The sequence below is a fragment of the Anolis carolinensis genome, chromosome 5, assembly GCF_035594765.1.
Source record: "Anolis carolinensis isolate JA03-04 chromosome 5, rAnoCar3.1.pri, whole genome shotgun sequence".
NCBI lineage: Eukaryota > Metazoa > Chordata > Lepidosauria > Squamata > Dactyloidae > Anolis > Anolis carolinensis.
This window is the reverse complement of record NC_085845.1, coordinates 138,842,889-138,868,191: the sequence shown is the minus strand read 5'-3', so window position 1 is coordinate 138,868,191 and position 25,303 is coordinate 138,842,889. Positions and strand designations below refer to the sequence as shown.

General features: G+C 39.1%; 1 long non-coding RNA gene across 1 annotated transcript in view; it reads right to left on the bottom strand.

Moving 5' to 3' along the window:
* Positions 1-207: 207 nt before the first annotated feature.
* Positions 208-25,303, bottom strand: part of LOC134299470 (uncharacterized) — a 61,449-nt gene continuing 36,353 nt past the window's right edge. Inside the window, exon 2 of the long non-coding RNA XR_010006686.1 lies at positions 208-1,100. This is a non-coding gene — a long non-coding RNA (uncharacterized LOC134299470). The remainder of the gene's footprint in view (positions 1,101-25,303) is intronic.

Here is a 25,303-nt window from a genome sequence, read left to right as displayed (position 1 = left end):
GTCCAGGCTGCACAAGAGTTCGAGAGCAGCGAGGAAGACCAGGAGAGCAGTCGTATATCTGAGAAGGTGGCGCAGGAGCAGGAGGACAAGTTGACAGATGTCAGTTGACAGATGGCAACTAGATTGGGAGGAAGAGTGTAATTTTTATGACCCAGCACCTGTCACGCCCTGGCAGCGGAGCACTAAGAACCAACACACGGAGGCCAATAACAATCTAATATCTTTATTAAAGAAATATTATAGTAGGATAAAAACAAGTAGAAAATGTAGTCCAGCAATAGACTTTTCAGGGAAGGTCAAATATAGTCCAGAAATATATTGTCCAGTATATTATATTAGAGTTCAAAGTTGTAATCCCAGAACCGAAACACACTCCACTTCCAAGCAGTTAGAGTGGGGAAAAAACGTCCAGAAGTTTTACTGAATTTTAACATAAGTCCAAGGCAGGGAGTTGGAGACAAGACTGGATACTTGGCACAAGATGCAAGGCTGGAAAACACGATGAGATAGGTCATGAAACACGGCAAGGCAAGGCACGAAGGAACTGGAGGTTGCAGGCTCAAACGCAGTCCACACTTGGCTGGAACCGAAGTTAATCCTTAAGCTGATCTGTTGACTCCGCAACGGCTTCACCAGTGCGGGGAACTTATAAAGAACTTTAATCTTCCTGCAGAGCAGGTGTCCAGAGCTTCCTTTCCCAAGGGAAAAAGAAGCGAAATACCTCTTCATCCAGATGCGTTCCTCCCTGAAAGCTCCCAAGAGAAACTAGCTAATTAACGACCTGTCTGGCTGCTAATCTCATACTTCTCCTTGTTTGTTCTCTTTGGAAACGGCTCGCCTGATAGAACTCCCTTCTCGCAAAGGGGGGAGAAGCGCTGGGAAGAACTGGTTCAAGGTCTGTTTTAATGAGTTCTTGGCAAGAATTGTCCACAACAGGCATCTGGGACGGCTCTGTCTCTTGCTGAGACGGCAAAAAACCCATGTTTTCATCATCATGATCCATGATGGCGCTGGGGTCAGAACTCCAAGGCCCATGGGGCATCACAGCACCACTCTCTATTCCTGTTTCGCCTCCACTATGAGGAAGGGGATGGAGGCACCTGGTGGAGAAAGAGGAAAGCTGAAGGCCAAGGCAGGATGAGGGGCCCCTCTGTCCCCCTCTGTCCTGCCTGGAGGGGTCCCTATGACTCCTACTGCCAAACAAGTGGCTCTGGCAGTGGAGGACAGCTGGGAAACAGACTGGGAGGAAGATTGTATGTTTTATGCCGCTGCAGCATCACACTCTCCTGATGCTCCGCCTGCCCCTATGAGGGAGGGGATGAAGGCACCTGGCGGAGGAAAGCTGACAGCCCAGGCAGGACGAGGCGTCTTCCTCCAGGCTGCACAAGAGTTTGAGAGCAGTGAAGAAGACCAGGAGAGCAGCCCTGGATCTGAGGCAGCGGCGCAGGAGCCGGAGGACAATGAGGAGGAGGCCCCTCTGTCCTGCCTGAAGGGCCCCTATGACTTTTCCCACCTCAAAAGCGGCACTGGTGGCAAAGGACACCTGGCAACTAGCTATGAGGGAGGGGATGGAGGCACCTGGAGGAGGAGAGGACAGCTGACAGCCCATGTGACAGGAGGTGTCTTCCTCCAGGCTGCACACAAGTTTGAGAGCAGCCGTAGATCTGAGAAGGTGGCACAGGAGCAGGAGGACAACAAGGAGGGCCCCCTCTGTCAGTTGACAGATGGCAACTAGATTGGGAGGAGGAGTGTAAATTTATGACCCAGCACCACTCTCTATTCCCTTTTTACCTCCACTATAAGGAAGGGGATGGAGGCACCTGGTGGAGAAAGAGGAAAGCTGACGGCCAAGGCGGGATGAGGGGGCCCTCTATTCCCCTCTGTCCTGCCTGGAGGGGCCCTTATGACTCCACCCGCCTCAAAAGTAGCACTGGCGGTGGAGGATAGCTGGCAACTAGCTATGGGGGAGGGGATGGAGGCACCTGGCAGAGGAAGAGAAAAGCACACCCCGCCCCCAAACAAGTGGCACTGGTGGTGGAGGACAGCTGGGAAATAGACGGGGAGGAAGATGCTTCGCCTGCACCTGTGAGGGAGGGAATGGAGAAGAAAGCTGAAGGCCAAGGAGGGAAGAGGGGCACCATGTCTCCCTCTGTCCTGACTGGAGGGGCCCCTACAACTCCTCCTGTCTCAGAAGTGGCACTGGCGGTGGAGTCCCTGACTTGGAGTCTTTGTAGTAGATGAATGTAGGACTGAATGGACATTATGTTTAAGCTTAAGTATAACAAAACTAGTAGGTATGGAAAGCGTTTCAACTAGTGGGTTGAAAGCGGGCATATAATGGGTAAAAAATAGTGAAGTAACTGGATGGCCTGGAATAATAAAAATAAAAAATAAACAGGAGAGGGAACAGGGGGCGCAGTGCTGCAAGAAATCTCAAATGAAAGGAAAGATTCATTTCCTTAAAGTAACATTTGAGAAGTGGGAAGGGGTAACCACAGTTATAAGGGATGGGAATATAGCAGATGATGAGCCACAAATACACAAAGTTAATGGGCGACAAGCTAAAAATTTGTTTTTTAAATACAAACGGGTTGGCTTCGGATCTGAAGCGGTCAAGAATAATACAATTAGCAAAGAAATCATATTGCAACGTGCTTTGTTTACAGGAAATGCACAAACATAAGAAAGATAACAAACAATTAATAAATATTCCAGATTGGAGCGTGATAGCTGAAGCGAGAGGTACGAATAAAGCCAGAGGGGTAGCGATAGTAATGAAAAATTCATTAAAATTGGAAATACTAGAAACAATAATAGATAAGGAAGGGAGATACATAGTACTAATATGCAAAATCAACGGCAAGAAATATACAATAGGAAATGTATATGGCCCAAATAAATGGCAAAAGAATTATTTTAGAAAGTGGTTTTGGAAAGTACAAGAAATTTACCAAAGGGAGCTAATAGTTGGAGGGGACTTTAATATGGACCTTAGAAAAAACAAAAACCTTCAAAAAATGGAAATTGGAGGACATATTTGAAGCAAATTCTATACATCAAAAGCCGACATACCTCATACAAAGTCATAAATCCTTTTCATGGATATATTAATAAAAAATACAAATAGGTCTAGAATTTTAAATATGGAAACACAGCAACAAGCAAACAAACAAGCGGCAGGCTTTCCGGAGGATCTAGCGCTATAGGCAGGCCCCTCGCTCAAAGAAGGAGAACCCAGAGCAATCAGCCTATCTTCCTATGGCCCTTCTCCTGCCCTCGTTCTTCAGCATGCCTCTAAACTAGGCCTGGGCCAGCTTGGGCCCTCCTTCTTTCCCTCTGGGCGTTTTGGACTTTGGCTCCCGCGGTTCCTGGCAGCCTCAGGCCCCTTCCTTTTCTGTGACAGTTCCTACTCACGCTTAGTTAGATTTTCCGATGTCTCACAGATTTTAAAGATTTTTCTATGCTTTATGGTTGGATAATTTAAACTTTTAACCATAGTTGTTTGCTTTGCAGTAACTATGATGTTTTATGTTGTAAACTGTTTTACGATGTTTGATGGTCGGGCTTGTCCCTATGTGAGCTGCTCTGAGTCCCCCTTGGGGAAATGGAGGCGGCAAAAAAATAAAGTCATTATTACTGTTATTATTATTAGTAGTTGTTGTAGTAGTACTGAATGTGCTTAGCAGACATTAAATGTTGCATGTCAAATGAACAGAGAGGTGACACCCCTTTTCGAAAGAAGGAAGTTTTGCAACATTTTGTTTAGAAAAATACTTTTGAGCTATTTGTGGCAGGATTTATGAATCTGAAATTGTAAGGATTCAGTGTATTCGATGTAGTTCTTCCTTCAATCCAAGCAGCCTTTCATTGACCGGGATGTGTATTGGGACATTTCCATGGTGGTGTTATACTCTTTCCTGGGCCTCTTACATAACTGTCTGGTGAAGATTTACACTTAAAATGGGATCTTTAAATGGGATCTCAGCCTGAATTAAAAATTGTTCTCGATTGGAATGCCTTTCTTGGAAAAACACAGCCTTCTCCAATAAGCACCTATTAATATACAAAATACTATATAACGGCAAACTCTATGCAAGATGCCCAGTTTCCCCCCCACCTGCTGGAGGAACAGCTTGGAAAGATTGCTGGAAAGAGAAGCAATAGGAATCTGTTGAAATTTTAAACAGATTGATGCCATTATGGATGTCAGTTCTCAGGCTCAAAATACTCTTCCGTTGCCATGGTGCACAGATCTATAGATTTTTGTCAAAGCATACTGAAAATGCAGTATATTCCACAGTTCTGTCTCATCTGTGTTATGTGATATATCAAACAGGGTTGCCTACTGAAATTACAGTTGAAAAATTGGTTTAAATATTTGAATGTATCCCAAGATTTTTTTACTGATACAAAAATAATAAGGAATTCATCTTTTATACATTCATCTATTCATAAAGATGAACTTTTTATATATTTGTTTTTTGCCTTCAGCATCATTTACTACTTTATGGAGACTCTAAAGCAGACTCTAGGCAAGATTTGGTCAGAGGAGGTTTGCCTTCACCTTCCTCTGAGAGACTGTGACACACCTAAGGTCACCTAGTGGGTTTCCATGATCAATTCTGTAAGTTTTCCTGGTACTTTGGTTATGAATAAGGACTTCCACAATGACTACTCTGATTTCTGGCTCCCTGACTTGGACTCCCTGACTTTGAGACAGGCTAGTATGGCTTCAACTGGATTTTAAAAAAATTTAAGTCATGTGGAGGCAAACTCCCAGAAAGTGACGGCCATGAGAAATGCCTCCTTTGTTTGTCCAGGTTATGGGTTTTCTAAATATATTTGTTTTGTTTCTGTTGTCGTTGTTGGAAAACTGTGTCATCCAAGAAGAACCAGCACACCTTAGATTTCATCCGTTTGCAATTCAGTGTAACCATCAATCCATCCAACTCCCTTGTCATATGAAAACTTGGAAGAAGAAACTTTTTCTGGAGAATGGGGGGGGGGGGGGTTAAATGTCCAGGGTTTTCCAAGGCGAACCAATGGGCCGGATTGGGGATCAGAGTGGGGGGAGCCCATATTTTGATTTTGGGGTTCGTCGGTGAGCGAAACAAGTCCCCCCACCCCGTTATTGAATCCGCTTTTATCGCATTATCATCCCTTATCCATTCTGTCTGGATGTGGGCCACCAAGATGTCCCGTCCCCTCCTTGACTACCATGATGGATTGGGACTGGCCCTTTTGGGATAAAGGAAGCCATTTCAAGTTGTCACCGGAAGAAAAAGTTAGAGAGGGAGGGAGCGAAAGTGGGGGGGGGGAGGACGTTCCGCTCTAATTATTTCCATTCCAAATGATCCCATCAGTGGCTCCCAGCCGGCCTCACATTTACTGTAATTTGCTGGAAATATATACTCTCCAGGTGGAAGAGCATTTTTTTTGGGGGGGGGGGGGAGGCCAATAATGGCTGTGGACCCCCAACCACCTGTACTGTCTCCTCAGGGGGACATCAGGCCCCAGCCTGCACAAACGCCAAATACTGACCCAGCATACCAGTCTGAGCAACAGGAGTTGCAGTCACATTCGGAGCCTGAGTCTGATTCCTCACACCATTTGGAAGGGGACCAGGAGACCGGAGCAGACCCAGAGACCTCAGTCTCAGGAGATGTAGCAAGCTTTTTGGCTTTGATGATGCACCTTTTGGGTGCTCTTAATTTACTTAATTTATAAACCAGTTGAGGATCACCTATATCCATCAGAAGAGTAACGCCAGCGAGCTTCCCCTGCTATGGCAGTGTCAGCAGTACCATACCTCCAGCGAGTGGCTCGAACTCCAGATGTGGCCCCTGCAACACTTGGTGCAGTTTCCCACAGGAGTGTTAACCTGCACAAGGTTGACCTTTCGACTGCATAATGGGTTTATAAACCACCACAGCTGAACACAATAGTTGCTGACACGTCCCACAGTAAACGTCCTTCTAGAACAAATACAACACCCACTGATGAGGAGGGCATAAAGCTCGAGTCAGTAGGGAAAAAGGTCAACTTAGGTGCAGGACTTATGACACACATAACCCACTATGAGGCATATATGGCGACTTACCAAGATTTTTTGTAGAAAAAGATTGGCCCTTACCTCAATGCCCTGCCTAAGGACAAGCAGCCCATGGTGAGGGCTTTTCAACAAGAAGGCTTGGCCTTAGCTAAAGCCCAGAAGGATTTGTCAACAAATACTGCAGAATTTTTGCTGCAGCCACCACAGTTCGTCGGCATGCATGCACACCTGTTGAGGGTTTCTGACAGTATTGCTTGGGCGCAATTACTACCATATGTGCAGATTTGACAGATGATCTCTCGAAGAGAGATGGTTACAGGTAAGCAACCATTCCTTTTATAATTTATCGGTAGCTGCTGCGTTTCCCATCCTCGGCTTATACTCGAGTCAAAAAAGGTTTCCTAGTTTTTTGTGGTAAAATTAGGTTCCTTGGCTTATATTAAGGTCGGCTTATACTAGAGTATATATTTACTCTATTTACTCTATTTACTCATAATTGTGTTATGATAGAAATAAATTTCTAAGACCTTGTAATGACATGTTTCCTACTATACAGTGGCCACTTTCTCATCAACTTTTTGGTCAATTAACAATTAGTGAAATATCATAATCTAACTATTGCAGTTTCTCATCCCAGAAGTTATAGTTGTGGGATATTGTTAGTGAACAATCTTCTTCATTACCAATGCAGTAACAAATATTGATTGAATTCTCTGTACTTGAAGTGCACTGAACTTATCAAAACTTTTGACTGCTCTTAGTTTCTAGCACCAAACTTCTGATAATAACAAAAAGCAATCTACATTAACTTTATACACTTTTGGAAGAATAATCATTTTAAATTAAGCTTTGTTGATTGAATTCTGAGTGCTTCTTATGCTCAATACCAGGTAAACCCTAGCTTGAAAAATAAATGGTATTTTCTCAATAAGGTTACACTTTGGAGTGAGATGGGAGTAGTCTAATCAGAAAATTGCATATCCACCTTCTCCAGTAAATTCTCAGCATTATCTACTGATACTGAAAAAGTATGCAAATTATACATTCAAAAGAATTTCTAGTATTTAAGAAATTGTGCCAATTCATTGTTAAAAATCCTCTAAAGTAGCAGTTGAAGGACTATGCTGTGGCATTAAAAATTCTGTGGAAATCCTGAAGCTTAAGCAAACAGACTGTTTGGAAGCTAGATGGAGAAGCTGCGGAAAGGTTTGGAGAAGAACAACTCATGATAAATGGTGTAATGTAACACAAGGTCACAGCAACACAAGAGAGGATTGTGAGCAGGGATTTGGACATGATATTCTTCCTGTGTGGTCATTTCTCTTTTTGGCTAGCTGCAGTTGTTTGAGACATTGGGAGAGAGAATCCATGCAGAGAAGACATGAACGTCATCTCTGGGAGCTGAAGCAATTTTCCAACTGAGCTTCATTCAAATTTAGTTGATCTAATGATGGTGGTTCCCTACAGTTAACCTAAACTTAATACTATAACAAAATATAATGTCAAAAAATGAACTGCTAGTTGTCTAACTCCTTCATAAAACACTAGGCATAAATGTGGTTTAGATTTCTATTTTGTTTTAAGTCAATTAGGAGATATAGCGGCTTTCGCCAATGCTCAAAGAGTTGTGGATTGAATTGTTTTCCATGACTGACAAGTGGTTACCATTCCTTCAGTTATGTTATGATATTCATGAAGCACAGGAAAAGTTTCCTGTTAATGTTTGAACATTTTGTGCCTCGCAGCCTAAACTTCAACATAAAATTATAGAGGAGTGTGATCTGAATACCAAGTGCGTTGCCTGCACTGACCTGTTTGCATATGTCAAAGAACACAATATCCAGCCATCCATTAGCAACACATGGGTTAGATTCACAAATACATTGAAATCACTGGCATAAATGAAAGTTTTCCTTATTAGCATCTGTATTCATCCTCAACATTTTAAGCATATGCACATGTTACAAAAACAAGCAAGCAAGAAGGTGGAGAATTTGCATTTTCAGGGAAAATAAAAAGCCTTCTTGAATCCTTTTTATATTGAAGAAAATGATCTTCTGTCCTAAATATTATATTTTCAACTCCATCCTATATTTAAGCAAATGTTGAAAACAAAAGCAAAATCCCACTGCAATATTTTGCTTATAAGATCCAGTTGCTAGCCTCCGTTGCAAGGGATTTGTTTAATCTATTTGTGGTTGTATCCAGGCACAAAAAAAGGGTACACCCCTCCCAGCTGACTGCTTCTCTAAAAGATCAATTGAGTTTGCTAGAGCAAGAAACTCAGGTGAATCTGAATGATGTTTTAGAGAAGGTGGATGACTAAAGCAGAATATAGCCGCTGCACAAGGCAACACAGCTGTGTAAGGAGACTCTTCAATAGATGCGGCACTATTCATTTTTATGGCAATTGGTATTGTGTTTTATTAATTTTTTAAATTGGACTTTTTGTAATGTGTTGTTTTTATCTTAACTGGTGTTGTCATTGTCTAATTTGTGATGTAATTTTACCTCTATTTTTATGTGTAATGGCACTTGTATGTGCTTTTGTAAGTTGCCCCAAAGTCCCTTCGCATTAGAAGTATTATTAAGAGCTATTAGGAAAGATAAAACATTGCAAGGAATTAGATTAGACAAAAAAGACTACAAATTTCGTGCCTTTGCTGGTGATGTCATTTGTATTATTGAAAATCCCAAACAAAATATCCAAATGTGGCTTAATAAAATTGAAGAATTTGGAATTTTAGCAGGCTTCAAAATTAACAAAAAGAAAACGATGTTAATGACAAAGAACATGACGACACAACATCAGAAGGACTTGAGTCTACTTTCCAGATTAACAATATACCCAAGAATAAAATACTTGGGTGTATGGATTGCACCCAAAAACAACCAACTCTTAAATCTGAATTATTTAGCCAAACGAAGGCAATAAAAAAAAGACTTGGAAAAATGGAAGCATCTGAATTTGTCACTCATGGGTAGAATAGCGGCTATTAAAATGAGTGTCCTCCCTAAATTACTCTACTTATTCCAAAACCTCCCAATTATAAGAACCGCAAAATTATTTAAAGAATGGCAAAAAAATAAGTAAATTCATATGGAAAAACAAAAAACCGAGAATAAAATACACTACAATGATTACCCCAAAAACTAAAGGGGGATTTGGATTGCCTGACCTTAGGATATACCATGAAGCCAACGCTCTACTTTGGATCAAAGATTGGATTAAATTAGACAAAAGTAAAATTTTGACATTAGAGGGCCATGACTTTAGAAGAGGCTGGCATGGGTACCTTTGGTACGGCAAAACAAAAATCGAAATTTTTTTTGGAAATCATTTAGTCAGATCCAACCTGCTCAAAGTCTGGGAGAAATATAAAAGATTCTTTCACACAAAAACTCCACTATGGTTATCTCCACTAGAGGTCAACCATAGAAGACAGTTGGGTTGGATGAAATGGCCTACCTATAAAGAAGTTTTAAATAAAACATCCAAAAAACAAGATCAACCCCAACTAAAATGTTAGAAGAACTCCAGGAATCCAATAAAAATATCTCCTGGTACCAGTTCATCCAAATCAAGGAGGCATATAAAAAATATAGTTTAGAAGGTTTCAATCTAGAAGTGGGTTTCTGGGACAAATTCCTCCAGATAGAGAAGAAAAATATATCAATACTTTATAATAAACTATTAGGATGGGAAATCGAAACTGAAGAGATAACTAATTCCATGATTAAATGGGCAAACAACATAGGCAGACCAATTCTACTAGATGAATGGGAACAAATTTGGACAAAGAAATTAAAATATACTTATGCAACGGATCTCCAGGAGAACTGGCTAAAAATTCTAAACAGATGGTACCTAACCCCTAAAAAGCTGGGCTTGATGTACAATAATGTTAATAATAAATGCTGGAGGTGTAAGGAACAGATAGGATCCTTTTTCACATGTGGTGGAACTGCAAAAAGATAGGAAAATATTGGAAAATGGTCCAACACGCAGAATAGGAGGCCACCCCAGAAGACAGGGAAAGATGGTAAGGAATGAAGAAGGACAGTTCCCTCCGTTTCCCCCTGTTTTCCCGCTGCCCGTCTGATGAGGCCCTAAGAATGTAATTAAGGCCTCTATCTGGTATTAACTTTTCATCCCTTATTTAGTTTCAATCCACCTGTATGCCTTTTTATTTTAAAAAGCTACTTTTCCATTGACAAAATTTAGATTGTAATATTTTAATGCTTTTATTTATCCTATCCCTTGAACTCCGAATCAATTGCACCTTCATCATCAGAACTGCCTCATCTTTTGAGATTTGAAATGTATTGTGGGGGAGAGATTAGTATGGTGCTCGAAAGGGCTACAGTATATTACATATATCCCATTCAAAAATGAGACGTATGTGCAATAAGCTGCAAGTATACAAATAACAGGACTCTAGTCATACTGTGATAAATCATTTGTTAGGCTGTACATAGTTTTTGAAATTTTTAAATGCAAATGGATACAGTGTTCTGTTTCTCCTTTAGTTCTTTCAGTTTGTCCTTAATTTTTTAATCACTTTGCCATGCCATTTATGTTCTCTTCTGCCAAATACATAAAGAAATACGAAAGTGCCCCCCAAACCTGTATAAACATTTATTCAGCAGTTATAAGCAGGGAGTTCTATTTTAAAGTAAGTTCTTTGGTGATCTGAATATTTCACGTACATTCTTGACTATAAGAGCAATAGCTCCAATCATTTGGTGGTACTATCCTTAGCTGAAGTACTGTTAGGGATAGGTGAGCATTTCCCTCGATTCCCATTTTTATAAGAACTAGATCAATTTCACTAACTTCTCATTCTCACAATTTTGGCTGACTTCCTGTGTAATCATTTGTACTTATGCTGAAATACAATTGGTATATAATTTTTCCTAATAGGACCCTCATCTGTAAGCAATAATAGTGAAGACAGATGCAGTGTGTTCCACTATATCCTGGAAAAAGCTGTCCTATTTGAATTTGGCCATTGTAAGTGTTTGCACATTTTTTCATAAATTTTGTGGGGAAGAAATTGATATACAGTAGTTTCACTTATCCAACATTCGCTTATCCAATGTTCTGGATTATCCAACACATTCTGCCTTTTAGTAGTCAATGTTTTTGTAGTCAATGTTTTCAATACATTGTGATATTTTGGTGCTAAATTCGTAAATACAGTAATTATTACATAGCATTACTGCGTATTGAACTACTTTTTCTGTCAAATTTGTTGTACAACATGATGTTTTGGTGCTTAATTTGTAAAATCATAACCTAATTTGATGTTTAATAGGTTTTTCCTTAATCCCTCCTTATTATCAACATATTCGCTTATCCAACATTCTGTTGGCCCGTTTATGTTGGATAAGTGAGATCCTATTATATATATATATTTAAAATACAGGAATGTGAGAGAAAGCAAAACTAGTGGGCTGATCCATCCCTATGTTCCATGTCTTGTCTTTCTGTTATTGTTGCAATGAGCAGATCTGCAGTGAGAACTGTGCAAATTTATTTGCAGATCTCTAATAATCTCTGGGATCTAATAATTTCCAGTTTAATTTGGGGGTATAATTTGCAGCTCTTCATCAAAGCTTGTTCTTTTAAGCAAATACTATAGTAAGTGTAAGAAACATGAATTCCTACTTATATACATTCATACATTCATAGAATCATTGAATTGGAAGAGACCTCGTGGGCCATCCAATTCAACCTCCTGCCAAGAGGCAGGAAAATCTCATTCAAAGCATATACTTCCATATACACTTCTTAGTAACATGTCACAACATACAACAACATATTCAAGAAAGTATTCAGAGATATATATATATATATATATATATATATATATATATATATATATATATATATATATATTGGAACCCAAACAATGTGGTGACTGCTTTTCATACCATGGGCACAAATCAACTGTGTATATACACCCATTATACTTTAGCATTAAACATTTGGCATAATTTTGTCCAGAACTGAAATTTGTAATATGAGCTTCAAAACACGCTGCCAAGGAAAATGATGGAACAGTGGAAAGATTCAGAAGTGTGTGAACAAATGTTTGGAAGGTCCTTAGAAAGAAACTCCATGCCAATGGCCAAGTTCCAGCTGCTCAGTTGATGAGTAACTACAAGCTTTTTCAAAGCAGACAGAAAGATAATGGATCTAACAGAAGTAGGGAGAAAACTTTAGAATCTATCCTGCTTTTGTACATAACTCTGGTTACAGAAAGATGAACTGGTGAGTCCATAAAAATAACCAGTGCAAATATAATAATATACCATGCTTATGTGACCACTGCATACTAAAGCTTGGAAAAGTTGTTGCTAAACTAGAATTCCAAAATAGCCAAATGGTATTTGCATTATAAATGAACTATTCCAAAGGCTGCAAAATACTCCAACAAAAACAAAATCTTTCAAATATGTGAATCTGGAGTAACAACATTATGTGGAATCACAGACACATATATAGGATATTAACCCAGATCAGACAGCATATTTTTTCTATAGTGAACACCCCCAGCACAACAGCTCTGAAGAACATCTGATCTGGAGCAACCGTGGTAATAGGTTGTGTTTCCTTTCAGCAGTTCACACAAGATGGATCTAGAAGTTTAAAAATTGCCCCTTGTATTTATCTGAGTTGTCTGGTGTTCAAGGCATTGATCAGCATGGCTGTAAAATTTGATTTGGTCATAGACAATGAATAAGACTCATAACAAAATGGGAATGTATGTCTATATCTTATTTGAAAAAAAGGGGCTGCTCTATATAGCTATTAAAATTATATCATTGCATTTAACAAATTAATTTGTGTTAGGTCAACTAAAAACAACAGATATATCTCTTTCTGTTTGTTTATTCTTTTTAATCAAACAGATTGCAGCAAGCTCTAGCATTTCTCATTTCTTGCTCACAGATTTGGCTTGCCTCTTGAGTTAATGCTTAATGCTGATCTATAAGAACAGGGTGGTTCCCCTTCCCATGCCATACAGAAAAAATGGATTAAGACTGCAGATTAAATCCTTTTTTGATAGCATGGTTCACTGCCTCTGAAGATGGGGCAAAGAATCACAAATTGCATACAATGATTTATTTTAACTACTTGATACTATTTGCTGTTTGATTGCTATACTCTGCCTAATGGTAGATCCAGCTCTATTTTCAAAGACATACATTAGGATTATAGACCCCACACAGTGGAAGAAAGAAGATTGGGACTGCAGAGATCTAGGTAGGGCTGGGAATGAGAAAGGTTTAGATTACCGTGGAACACTTACTACCAATATCTTCAAGCTAGTGTGTATAGGGGCCAAGTTTTCTAAGTCACACTTCCAAAGTCCTTACACTCAATTTGACAGGCTAAATTTGCCACAGACCCAGAGTGCTCATTCAAAGCGTGTCACTTTGAATATGCTTTAAATGCCTACCAATAACACGCTGTTAGCTATAGAACACATTCCCCAGATTTCACTTAGTTCTTTTTATAAATGGATACATTACAGAAGTTTTAGATGAGAAAGATAGAACGGGAAATTAATCATGAGAAAATAGCTAATGTCAAAAATCTGCAATTATACCGTTAGTCATGCCACTGGCTTTGGACACTTTATTGAAGAAGGAAAATTAGAAGGTTGATGTGATGAAAATGAATTCTATGTTATACGTACAGCCCCAAAATGGACTAGGATCATTTAAGGGAAAAAGTGAAACCATGGATAGACTTCTAGTTGAATTAACATTCAGCTTTTGACTGAAAAAAAAAGTCATGCAACTAAAATTCCTGGCTGCAGTTACTGCCATTGACACATTCACACTCATTTTTTCTATAAAAAAATATTTGGAATACATTGTCTTTTTCTGCTTTCCTTTTATTTAATTTTTTAGAGATATAGCGCTATGGTACATTAGTAAAATAGCACTTTTGCACTGTAACTCTATAACTTTACAAGGAGGGAAGATTTCCAGGGGCAGTCCAAGGATCAGACATGTTTGTTGGGGACTCCCACAGAAGATCTGAGAAACAACAGAAGCAAAAACCTTTGCCAAGTGTCTCCTGTGAAAGAGATACAGTGTTCCCTCACTTATTGCTGGGGTTAGGTTCCAGGATCACCCGCAATAAGTGAAAATCCGCAAAGTAGGGACACTATATTTATTTTAATATTTATACATTATTTTAGTAGTTATACACTATTTTAAGTCTTTATCAACCAATCGTGTGTTGATAAATTGCCTCCTTCTCCTCCCGTTGCCTCTTGGGGTCCTTTTCTCTCCCTTTGACTTCTCCTTCCTCCCTTCCTTAGGCTGTAAATTGTAATTTTTATGATTTATAATAGTCTTTTAGAATTTATTGAAAAACCATGAAACAGCAAATTCGCGAAAAGTGAACCGCGAAGTAGTGGGGGAACACTGTACCAGAAGGAAATTTTTGTGAGCAGAAAATGCTGCCGAGAAGCTGTAAAAAGTTCCAAATAGGAGTCTTGAAGCTGCTGTGACAGCAAGCTGAAAAAGCCATCTTCCCCCTTTGTAATTGAGTGCCATTTAGTGAAAAACAGGTAAATGACTGAGCTGAGTTGCCCTTTTGATAACAGCAATAACATATAAGGCAAGATTTACAAGCAAATGTCTTTGGGAAACTTTCAAGTCACCTATTATTTTTGAATTAAGGAGACTGCTGCCTATGGGAGCTATCTGTCTGCTTTCTTCTTTCATACTGTTATTCAGTCTCTGCTTGATTTAGTAGTTAATCATAAAGGAGAACGAACTTGACAAACAGTTTTCAGGATTACAGATAGAAGAGTGGACCATGGAAAGTACCAAGATATGTGATTGTCTATTTTGTCAAGAAATGTCTCAAAGATGAGATTCTAAAGAAATATCAAGAAACTAAATGGACAAATCAAGGAACATAGATTATTATAAAGACATCCCAGGATGTATATTGGCAAAAGAGAAGAGACTATTTTTTCTTGACAGAAGTTTAAAAACAAAAACATTATATACAGATTGGAGAAATTGGTAGGACTATTTCTTTATTTCAATAACAGAAGACTCTGGATTACAACATTGCAACAAGCCAAAAAATTCTACAATAATCTCAAACATGATTCAGAAGATGATGAACTGGAAGGAACTGGATAAATCAACCTGTTTACTTAAAGATGAATCAACACAATGCTATAAAAAACCTGGAATCTGTGTGTGGAATAGATGAGGAGGATATTAAAAAATGTCGGTAACATTGTTCAGTGACTAAAAATAGAAAGAAGAACAATGTTAAGACCAATATAGTAAACAAATAATTTTGTTGTCTAACAAGTAATATTTCCCTATCTTCTTTCTAGTGATACACTGTTGGTTAAGAGTAATAATTTAACATGTTGTATGATATTATCCTGGGGTAGGGGTCAGGGAGTTTTCTCCAAAATATGACATATAGTTTATTATAACTAGAAGGTTTACAATCACCAATGATAGAAAACTAAGTTCTATGGAAGAGTCAGTATTTGAAGGTCTGAAGATAATTGCCATTTAGTAGTACTGGACATTATATAGATGCAGGTTTTGGTAGTTTTACATATCACTTGCAAGTTCTATTTTGTCTTTTTTTAAAATAATAATTTATCAGCCTCCCAACAATTTTAAAAATTAGTCTGGAGAAAATGTGCACTTCAAACCAGAGCAACACCTCAGCATACCAGGACACTGATTCGGGGCGGGGGGGGGGGGGGGGAAGCTTTAGGAAGATACAAAATTCTTCCCAGACAATGCTACTAAATGAAAGGAACAAGTGAGTACAGAAGCAAAAACAACTGTCAACAATCGAGGAGATATATTATTATGAGAACTCATGCTTCTTTAGACCAATCTTAGAGAGCCCTCACCTTCATATTTCATCACAGAGTGCACACAAAACTACACTGACATTGCCCCCTCTTCTGTGACATTGTCACTTGCACACTTGTCCCAACAAATCTATTTATTTTTGCCCCAGGGATTTTTTTCCCTCACCAATATGTTTGTAGAACAACCATTCAATGCAATTGTGGTGCAGAGCAAAATGCAGGAAAGCCAAGGAGGCTGCCTCCAAATGGGAAAAATTGAAATTTCAATTGTTGAAAGTAACAATGGAATTCTGTCAGGTCAAATGCTTCATATTACATGTATATTTTATTTTATTTCACTTTTAGTCTATTTTCCATTTTCTGCTTTTGGCTACTTGATAAGACACCCTCGATTCAGCACATTACAATACTTCTTTGGACATGGAGAATTTTACACTGTACAATACTATGAAATTCTTAAAGTACCACAGAAATTATACAATACATTTTTGAAAATCTTAGTGCATAAAAGTTAAATTAATTTTGGCTTGACTCTATTGTTTTGTTTTGTTTTTTTGTTTTTTTTGGCCTTCAAGTCTTTTCTGACTTATGGTGACTCTTAAAGGAATCCTACCACAGTTTTCTAGGGCTGATAATGTATCACTTGCCTAAGATCATGCAGTTGGTTTTCATAGCCAAGTGGGCGGAATGGAAATCAGACCTCCAGAGTTATAGTCCCAATATCCAAACCACTACACCGTGTTTTGCAATTTTATTGAAAACTTGAGAAATCCTAAAATACACTTAAAATTAGTAGCTGTCAACAGATCAATGAACTCAGAGACCCATAGAAGCTTTTAGGGTAAAAACTGATAGGGAACACCAAAGTGATTCTTCAAGCCAATGTCATTCTTTGTATACTCATATCTGTAAAGAGGTAACTCTACATGTTCAGTAGCTTGCCCAGTTAGGAAGACACATGGGCTTTTCTATATTGACCATTTAGGTTACTTTTGACAGAAATTGGTTTTGCTGTATGGATGAAAAGATTATAATTCTTGGAACAGGTCTGAGGGTCAAGAAGGTCATCTATGGCTTGAAAGCCACTGGAAAATGCATACTTTTCCATTTATGGGTGAGATGCAGACCAACGCTCAAGAGGCATATGAGCTAGAAAAAAGAAGAGAAAGTGACAATAGCAGTGGAGGTATTCAATTACCTGTCCCAAAGGGTCAATTGGCTTCCTGTTGCCCAGGCATGTCCAGCAGCCCCTGCATTCTGAATTATACAAAGCACCTCAGCGCTTTGGATGTCTACAGCGAAAGCTTTGATTTCACTGATATGGTTTAGATTGTACCCATTATGCAACTCATTAAAGGACTTATTTTTTCCCCTCCCCCAACTTTGCTGGATGTAACCTTTGCTACAGCACTTTTTGGTGATATGCATTATCTGGCCACTACAGTTCAAAGCTAACTTGAAATTGCATTATATGGTCAGTATAGATGAGCCCTAATAATAATAATAATAATAAAACTTTATTTATACCCCGTCACCATCTCCCCAACGGAGACTCGGGGCGGCTTACATGGGGCCATGCCCAGAACCATACAATATAACAAAAACAACACATCATAACACAATTTAACAATACAATAAATAATAACATACATTACAACCCAAAATTCAGAAAAAGCAACAAAAACCAGGGCGGGCCACATGAACACTAAGTTAAAACTCGGTGAGAAAGGCATATGAATAAAACCACAGGGAGCAGGGACATAAAATAGTGGAACAGTCTAAAAGATAGATATCCCAGGGGAATAACCGAAGAAAGATATGACAGTTACTCTCCAAAGGCACACCGGAAGAGCCATGTTTTTAAGTCTTTCTTAAAGGCTAGCAAAGTGGGGGTCTGCCTAATCTCAATGGGCAGTGAATTCCACAGTCGGGGGGCCACAGCAGAAAAGGCCCTCTCCCTTGTTCCCACAAGACGGGCCTGAGATATAGGCAGTGGTGACAGGAGAGCCTCCCCTGACGATCGAAGAGATCGGGCGGGTTTATGATAGGAGATAAGGTAGGAGGGTCCCAAACCGTTTAGGGCTTCATAGGTGATAGTCTGCACCTTGAATTGGGACCAGAAAATGAACGGCAGCCAGTGGAGCTCCTTGAACAAGGGAGTAGATCTTTCCCTGTAGCTCGCCCCCCTTATTAATCTGGCCGCCGAGCGCTGGACCAATTGTAATTTCCGGGCCGTCTTCAAGGGAAGCCCCATGTAGAGCACATTACAGTACTCCAGTCTAGAGGTAACTAAGGCATGCACCACCGTGGTCAAGTCAGACTTCACGAGGTATGGTCGCAGTTGGCGCCCTAAGGCACTACTACTAACATGAGATAAAATATGTTGATTCTGAATATATCCAGATCAGGTAAAATAAATAAATACAATGTGATCTGTAAGTCATGGGACTATTCTTAAATGTGTTGTAACACATCATGTAGAGTTGGAAGAACAGGGCAACATACCAATCAGTTAACAAGATCAGCTCTATATCATGAAGAAGGGTGATCATGTCATGAAAAGGCAGCAAGTTGTATGTAATTAATTTATTATTCTATTTTTACAACTATCAAGTGAGAGATATTTGTGATTCCTAAGAGGACAAAATAACTTGGCTGACCTTTGGTCCTATATACCATGACTAGAACAAGCTAGATTCCTGCTCTCAGCTAAAACAGCTGTGTGGGTCCCCGAGTCCTGCTCACTTGGAATAAATCCCAAAACTGTAAGATGAAGTGTGATGGAAGTGCTGAACAGCTTTTTGCTGTGTAACAAATTCCATAAACAGGTTGAGTGTGAAAGCAGCTGACACAGAACATGCTTTGATGTACTAGCTGTACTTTCCTAGAAATAGAAACCAGACAATAAATTAACCATGTTTATACCTACATAAAGATGAAGCTGAAAGACTTGAATGGATAATCAGAAGACCAGTTTGACATAAGTGAAGCCATCGCTCTGAATCTGTGTGAAGTATTTATTACGCTTCCATTTGACAAAAATAGAGAGAAGGGTGACACATCACAGCTTGTGACCTGCACTTAACTTCTGTCTCACATTGACAACCTAGGATTAGTTTGAACTAGAAAAGGTCAAGCAAATATGGCAGAACATTTATTTTATTATTTATGTAAAGCATTCACTTGTCACCTTTATAGTTACATGGAAGAAATAAGAATAAAAGGAGGGTGTGGATCAAATGTATGTAAACCTGTAGGAAATTATGGAGAGATGATATTCCACTAAAATAGACTCATAGGCTGTACCCCATTATATTTGGTATCCTTGAGGATAACTGTATTGAAAATGATTATTTAGCAGCTTTGAAGTAATCAAGAACATAATAGCAACTGATGATAGCTTTCCTTTGTATTGTCCTCATCATATTTGTACTCTTTTTACATTTGGGTTCCTGTTCTTGAGGGCATAGGTTCTAAACAATCTTTGTGATAACCAGTATCATAGCTTATACAGTATTGTTAGTAATTTTCATTTAGATTTTAGGATCATTTATCAATATCTGACCCAAAATGTATTACAATGGAAGGTAATAAGAAACATCTCTGAACTTCTAGCGGAATGTTTTGATCTGTTTGCATATGTGTGTGATAACTTTTCCTTGGTATAATAGTAACCAGGAAAAATCCAGAGGTCTCCATCAATGGAATACTTAGGGACTACAATGGATCTAGTCATTCCTGTACTAACTTGTAGTAATCTACTATAACCGAAAAAATGTATTCTAGTAGGATTTTGTCCCTAGTGAATTGTGTCCCTGTATTAGGCTAGGAACAGTTACTTTTTTGGGCATCTGCTGCCATAACTGGATCTCGGGTTCCCTCAGCTGACATCTGAAAACCTGTTTTCCTATTTATAATTGATTTCTCTTTTCCCCCTAAATAACACTAATGTTAATCTGCTTGATCTGTTTTCCTTTTCCACTAGGAAAACAGCTTTGTGTCCAAACCTATCCTGATGAGCTTCCTTCTTGTTTGGCACAATATGTTGCATCTGTATAGACAATGAATCTTGAATCTCCGTCTGGAAATAAATCCGACTGGAGTAAGGATAGGTGAGAAAACTGTATCAGCGTATCTCTTTTAGCTCAAGGATTTTGTTAATGTTCCGAATGAAAAAAGACAGGGACAGTCTTCTTCGGTTACTCTGTTACTCTGACCCATATATAGCAAAATCAAGTTTCTAATCCTGATCAAAACCTTGGATTTAAACTAATGTGCAAACGTGTAATATGTCTCTATTTCACCATGCATGCTTTTCCTTTACATTATCATTTGCTATCCACATGCCACAGTGTAAGAAACAAAAGCTTTCACAGTTGAAGGGTAGAGACAGTACTTTACAGACTGCCTTCCCCCTATTTCATTTTCTCTACTTGTTTTCATATATAATTTTGAGACATATTCTCATCCCAATCAATGCACAATCTGGCAATGTTGACAGACACAAAACATTCTATGCCCTCATTTTAACTCTTGTGCTTGCTGCATGCAAACACTGGATTAATCTAATCCAATCTAATTTCACAGGATAGAGAGCTCAATCTCTAAGACATGTGTCTGACCCAGAAGTGCTGTGCAAGCACATTTGGCATTGCACTAGTACAGCTGATTTTGCCAAACAATGCTGGAGATAATTTTTTTATTATTTACTTCATATTATTTTAAGTTATGTATGTTATCTATTTCTTGAAGTGGATGAAAAGTAGTCATAATCATTATGTATACAGTATATAATAAATAACATATATTAGGAAATGGAGAGCATTCCTTAAGGCTAAGATACAGACACAAATATATTTGTTGCCATATTCTAAATTTGTACATCCACCTCTGAGGAATGCTAATAAGTATTTCATGACATTTCAAAATTTGTTCTGATGATATGGAAATGTCCAAATATTGTATCTGGATTTTCAAAGATATTTGTTCAAGAAGGAATTTTTTAGGCAGAGAGCCTACGTTGCAAACTTCCCCATTGCTTCATAGTTGACCACACAAATAATTTGTTTTAAACTGAAGTTTCACGTGTTCACAATATTTAAAGAAACATATTGTGTGTTGGGAGAAAAGGACAAAACCAGTCTAAAATATTCTGCTACCTGAAGTGTATCAGAAATTGTATTCTCCTTCAATTCTGGACAAGATACATAAAACCTAAAGCTAGTCAGGTAGTTTTGATATCCATGGATGTCTGTTTGTATTATTCCAGAACTAGCTAAGGTGGCCATTGCCAAAAAATACAATGATTGTTTCCAGGACTTGGGGTTCAATACAGAGCAAGCAAGGGAAACAGAAATGCCAGCAATGAAAGACAATGATGCTAATGCTTAACTAGTGGAATATTGTTGAAGTACTTTTAACATTTTGGCTACCTTATCCTGTCTCAATGTCAGTCCCTATAGAGAGAAATACAATGTTGTAGAAAAAGTATTGTTGTTTTATTCCCTGGCATATCTGCCTCTTATAAAAAGCAGATACACCACATATATCAGATGATCTGGAAGCTTTCAGACTAAATTAGGAAAATGCACTAACAGTATGTGTCAAGAAGTTGTAGTTGATAAATATGTCACATACGTAACTGACCTTATGTTGCTTCTTGTCATTGGCCAAAATATGCTAATGTTTTCTGAAAGATTAGGATGTAGAAACATGATGGACCTTTTGGATCAAATTGGTGCCAATCATTCAGCCTTTGATGCAAGTACAAATTTACAAATAACAATGGTAATTACTTAACACTGACATGGGGCCAAAACACTGTGAGATTATCACTGCTGTAAAACTAGACATCTACTTGAGTCAGCCAATACTAGGCTGACCCTCACCCAGAGGACATTGTATTTGGCTATCCCCAGATCATAGAATGATCTTACAGAAGAGATTTGTCAGCTCAAGACACTGTCTATACATTATTCAAACCACCATTCACGTCTAGCAGTCCTATCCAGATTATTTCTCAATTATGGTTTATAAAGTATATTTATGGGTTTTCTATAGATACATAAAACCCCGCTCATTCGAGCCCCGCTCGTCTGAGCCTCCGTGTAATCCGAGCAAGTGAACGGGGGGGGGGGGGGGGGGGACGACGACGCAAAGGCACTGTTAGTGCATTTTCCTAATTTAGTCTGGAAGCTTCCAGATCATCTGATATATGTGGAGTATCTACTTTTTATAAGAGGCAGATATGCCAGGGAATAAAACAACAATACTCCAGGCCTCCGCCAAAGGGAGAGAGAGCCCCTTCGTTCTGCGGGTGCTTGGAGGAAGCACCCGCCGAATGAAGAGGGTTTCTCCCTTTGGCAGAGGCTTGGAGCCAGGGAAGCGGGAGTCGCTTCCCTGGCTCCAGGCCTCCGCCAAAAGGAGAGAGAGCCCCTTCGTTCGGCGGGTGCTTGGAGGAAGCACCCGCCGAACGAAGAGGCTTTCTCCCTTTGGTGGCCACTTGGATCCAGGGAAGCGACACCTGCTTCCCTGGCTCCAAGCCGCTGCCAAAGGAAGAACAAGGAACCTGGTAATCCGAGTGATCCGGGTTGACCGAGCTGAGGTCCGCCCGTTTAACTCGGACTACCGAGGTTCTACTGTATATTGATTGTATATGCTCTTCTCAATCTACAGGGAGAGGGAGCTAAGAAAGAAAAATTAGTTTAGGAGAACCAATTGCTGGGTGTAAAAACGGTTGCTATGAATGTGAAAATGACATCAATAAAATCTTTTGGGGGTTTTTTGTGAAACTTGGCTCCGCATAGGTCAGGGTCCTATCGATATTCTAAACTTCCAAATTGCACTTTCCCTGGATTCACAGTGGGAAAAAGAAAGCCAAACTTTGTAGGCTTCTTTTTCACCCAACAATTAGCTTCCTCCCTGCTGCCACTGCTTTTGTCTACTTGCTATCCTTGCCTATACAGTATAGTTATATCGGCCAGCATAGGGGACCAACAAAATCTCAGCCTTTATCTAGATTGAGGTTCCTGGGTTTAAAAAAAATTCCCATACAAGACTGGGTTATGTATTTAAGATAACATATACTTTGATCTGGCATCATAAGAAGATGTTCAGTTAAGCCAAGCTGTCCTAGGAAAAAACATTCTATTTTGTTCCACCACTAAAAAGGCCCTATCCTTAGAACATTGCTGTTGTCACCAGTGGTCCTTGCAGATAGAGGGGCATCTCACTTTGCCATTTCAAGTTGAGGCACCTCCCCCTTCCAGGCCAATCCTGAATATTCCAATGAGAAAAAGGAGATGTCAAACAAACACTTAGGGGCATTGGTAGGAAGGTAGACTAAAACCAAAGCCTTAACCAAAGCAACTTTCTTTACTTGGGGCCTGAGAATGAATATTCGGTGAGGTGAAAAGCACTCCAGGATTTCTTTAAGCTGAACAGGATTTTTTTAATGCTTTGCCAAGATTCACTGTTGGGCTGAGAAAACCGGATGGTACTCATTGATGAATACACCTTTTCTTCAAGTAGCCCGTCATTTAGTTGGGGTGGGAAGCTAATGTTTTCCCGCAGCAGTTTCCTTTGGGGAAAAACAAATTCCAACATGCTATTCCAGTGTGGGTGTATTGTCTTTCTTGGAAAGGAAACAGCATGCTGTGCTCCAGCCCTTCAGATTTTGAACAAAAACCTTTCTTTTCAGGTTGCTTGGCAATGGAAGAAGAGTGTGGGTGTGCAATTCCCTCCCTCTCTCCAGCACCTCTTACTTCCATTTCATTTTGTCTTCCTTTTAAAAAACAGAATAACTTCCAGAAACTTTTTCATTCACCCCAATCAATATTTCTGCCCTTAAATCAAACTCTTAGACCCCTGTCATTAAATTATTCTGCCAGACTTTTAACACATTTTTGACACATACATTCAAGACTCCTGGAAAACTCATCCTAGAAACATGGCACTGCCAATTCTTCAAAGGTGCTACATGGTGATGGTTTTATTAGAAAGAGCCATAGACAGAGATCCTACAGTTCAGGTTCTCTGAAGGACCTTATTCTCCCACACAAGCCTTCCTGTGTTATGAGATTTCCTGTAAAGGTCCTTCTCTATTTCTTCCCACGGGCAGTGGGAATATAGGAGAAAACTTTCTTGATGACTGCTCACAGGTTTTGGAATGTATTTTCCTAAAGAGTTTAGACTGACCACCATCCTTTCTATCCTTCTGTAGACAGGCAAAGGCGTTCATTTTGTTTTGACAGGGGTTAGAGGACGGACAGTTCCGAGGGAAAGAGCCTTGTGCAATGTGCTTACAGTCAGCCCTCTACATTCATTAGGATTAGGGGCTCAGGACCACCACAGAAATCAAAAACCAGAATTTTAAAAATGCAATTTTTAACCGAAGATAACACCTCTCTAGGAATGTCTAGATTCTTCAACACAACAGTATGGTCAACTTACAGTGGAGAGTTCTCTAAGAATTTCAAGGTCCTCCATCATGACTCAACAGTCAACCTGGCAGATGTTGGCTATAGATTTGCACTGTGTTTTCCCATTAATGTTTAACGGTTTTAAACATTCCTTTGGAAGCAGGCCTTTTCTGAAGAACAGTAGGTAGATGTGATGTGCAATATGTGAACCATAGAGTGGACCTTTGGCAATTGCATTGTTTACAGCCTAAAGGAGTGGATATTACTGAGGCTTTTAAGTTGAATGTCTAATGAATGTTTCGTGTTAGTCCTTTTATGGGTGTCAGGGGTTTTATAATGTTATAAGTTGCTAATTTTATACTTCTTGTGGCATATGATTGTATTTTTATGTTATGCCACCGTTTTCTGATTTTATATGCTGTACGCCGCTTTGAGTCCTGCTTTGGGAGAAAAGCAGGATAGAAATAAATAAAAATAATTGATTTTGTTGACTGTTTGAATTACATTTTTAATTTTTGCATGATGTTTAGCTGTATTTGTTTTAATGTCCGTAAGCTGCCTTGAGTCCTAACTGGGAAAAAGGCAGATTTATAATAATTCTAAGAATCTAGAAAGCTGATTAGCTCTAGAGGGTAAACCAAAAACTTAAAAACAGACATAATAAACTGATGAAACTGCAAAGCAACAAGTATTATATTAAAAGCATTTCTAGTTGTTATATTTTATACCAATCTTCTCCAGCCTTATGTCTCCATGACTTCCAGCTTCCTTTATCCCTACCCTCCGCAACCACTGTAGGCTAATATTCCGAAGGATCCTGACTGGGGAAGGTGGTCTCTCCCTTCTCAGCCCCAAATAATAGTTTTAGTGTCACTATTCTTTCAAGTAAAGCGTTTGTAATGTGTATGAATTATTTGCATGCTTATTGCCAGATTCACAGATGCATT